We start from the raw sequence: 3,198 nt of genomic DNA, 5'->3' as shown, positions 1-3,198 counted from the left end.
CGCTAGATCGCTGACATCCACGACAGCTTCAACACCACGACCGCCCCGACTATGCCAGACTCAACTTCCCCTGTGAACACCACCAGCGCCACTCAGGATCTCCGTCTGACCCGTGCCCACACAACATATTTAACAAAGCAGACGGAAGGTCATCAACATCTCCTTTGAAACAGCGACATTCCTGGAAAGCTGGAAGCATGCCGAAATTAACGCCCTCCTCAAGAAGCCCAAAGCAGATCCAAAGGAACTCAAGAACTTCCGGCCCATCTCCCTGCTCCCGTTCCCGGCAAAGGTCATTGAGAAAATTGTCAACATGCAACTGGCCCGCCACCTGGAAGACAGCAACATCTTGGACCCGTCCCAGTCTGGATTCAGACGAAACCACAGCACTGAGACAGCCCTCATCGCCGCCACAGACGACATCAGGCGCCAACCAGACAACGGCGAAACATCATCCCTCATCCTCCTGGACCTGTCAGCCGCCTTCGACACGGTCTGCCATCGCACTCTAAAGACACGCCTCCTAGAAACCGGAATCCAAGAGAAGGCCCTTGACTGGACCACGTCCTTCCTCACCAGCAGAACCCAGAGCGTCCGCCTCCCACCCTTCCGATCCGAAGCCACCGACATCATCTGTGGCGTCCCCCTGGGCTCATCCCTCAGCCCGACGCTGTTCAACGTCTACATGGCCCCCCTTCCACTAGTGGCCCACCATCATGACCTCAACATCATCTCCTATGCCGACGACATACAGCTCATCCTCTCCCTCACCAAGGACCTACACATCGCCAAAACCAACCTCCATGAGGGAATGAAGGCCGTCGCCGACTGGAAGAGGAGCAGCCGTCTGAAGCTGAACTCGGACAAGATGGAGGTCCTCATTCTCGGATCCACCCCCTCAGCCTGGGACTACTCCTGGTGGCCGACCACACTGGGAACAGCACCAATACCCACCAACCATGCACGCAATCTAGGATTCATCCTCGACTCCTCCCTCTCCATGTCTAAGCAGGTCAATGCTGTCTTCTCCTCCTGCTACAACACCCTCTGCAGGATCTACAAGTGGATCCGGACCGAAACAAGAAGAACGGTGACACAGGTCCTCGTCAGCAGCAGACTGGACTATGGCAACGCACTCTACGCAGGAATCCCAGCCAAACACCTACAACGACTGCAACGCATCCAAAACACCTCTGCCCGACTGATCATCAACGTCCCCTGCGCAGCCACATCACCCCCCACCTGAGAGACCTACACTGGCTCCCCGTCGACAAGAGGATCACCTTCAAGCTCCTCACCCACGCACACAAAGCACTCCACAACGCCGGACCAGTCTACCTAAACAGTAGACTCAGCTTCCACACCCCCACCCGCCAGCTCCACGCCACCAGCCTCGCCCTCGCCACTGTCCCCCGCATCCAATGAACGACCTCCGGCGGCAGATCCTTCTCCTACCTCACCGCCAAGACCTGGAACACCCTCCCTACCCACATACGGCAGACCCAAGACCTACTCACCTTCAGAAGACTCCTCAAGACCTGCCTCTTCGAGCAGTAGCAGCACCCCCCTCCCCTCAGCCACGGCTCGTGCTGGAAGTTACACCGGGTGGTGACATCAGGCAGAGGAGGGGCAGGGTGGAGGGGTTGTAAAATGCGGGATATGGACGATGTCAGGTAAGTACCGAAAAAAAACCAAAAACGAATTTCGTTACCCGCGCTGCATCGCCAAATGTGATGCAGCGCGGGAAACACATTTTTTTTTTCGGTACTTACCTGACATCGTCCATATCCCGCATTTTACAACCCCTCCACCCTGCCCCTCCTCTGCCTGATGTCACCGCCCGGTGTAACTTCCAGCACGAGCCGTGGCTGAGCGATAGGTAGTATCGCTTTATAGTGGCACAAACAGTGTTCGTGCTGCTTAGCCACCCGTTACTTATAATGCTCACTGGCTCATCTTGTTTTGTCGTCAGTGAACATTAACAAGTAAATACGAGAATATCAGACAAATAACTGCCGCAAAACATGTTGGTGAGTATAGGCAGTATTGAGAGGTAGCGGTGACCCACAGCTTCAATCAGGTGTATAATAAACCTCAGTGACTAAGCGTTGGTCTGCTCAATGCAAGTGCTCACAACAAGCATGCCATCTAACGCCTTCGCACACACTTAAATTTCAATGTATGATCCCAAAGTGCGTGAAGGAAAAATACGCAATGCAGAACTCGAAAAAGCAAAGTACAAATTGTGACAAGGCAAAGTTAAAGAGAAGTGTACTCCTGCGTTAGGAAAGGTGGGTCTCACCGGCGAGTACTGCGGGATGAGAGACCAAAGCTGTAGCGAGCAAAGGAGAAGAAAAATAGCTTTCTGAGCATTAGATCGCAATATGGTAAATATACCAAGACTCGAGCAGTGACAGCCTACTTACTGTGTCTCCTGCTAAACAGGGCCGTTTCTAGGTGTTTTGCTACTCTAGGTGGCAATTGAAAAATGCCATCCCCTCCCGTTTGCTTTTAAAGTTATAGCAAAAAGCACAGAACAGTATTGCGACAAGTCTGGGAAAAGTCATAGGATTTGCCTCCCTGGGTACATCCTATTTCCGCTTTTCTTGCGCTCTGCTGGGGTCAGGGATTCCTGTACAAAACAGTTGCAATTTGAACCCAAGACATGTGTTTACCAAGTGGAGCCCCAGGGCTAAGAAACACTTTATGGCTTGGAGGGGCGGTGAGAGGAGGGGGTGAAGTTGACCTAAATCTGCACCAAATGCTCAGAAACACAAATGAAGGACCATCAAATATAAACTTTATGTAACTTACATTAACTCCAAATTGTTTCATCCAGAAGTTCTAGCTGAGGTGTGCCATCAGATTAGGCATCCCGCTTCCTCGGAATCAGGCTGGTGCATTTTGTAGATCTGTCCACTTCAGCTAGCCCCCACTCCAAAATAGCGCCCATGAGGATCACAGCTTTGAGCTGCCTGTGCCAGGGTGGGTGTGAGCCCTACTGTAATTTCCCGAACATCTTCAGAGTCACGTGGAAGGGCCTAAAGCGAGGCCAGATTTGTACCCAATGCACATTTGCTTTTTGCAGTTTTATATAGGCAAACTCGACCCAAAGGTATTGGAGCACTTTACATGAGCCCCCCATATGCTACACAAGGACACATTCATTTTTGGTAGGCATTGGGAGGTTAAGTGATT

Source organism: Lissotriton helveticus, chromosome 3_1 (assembly GCF_964261635.1).
Source record: "Lissotriton helveticus chromosome 3_1, aLisHel1.1, whole genome shotgun sequence".
Classification (NCBI taxonomy): Eukaryota; Metazoa; Chordata; class Amphibia; order Caudata; family Salamandridae; genus Lissotriton; species Lissotriton helveticus.
The sequence above is the reverse complement of the archived record's forward strand: the minus strand, read 5'-3'. Positions refer to the sequence as shown.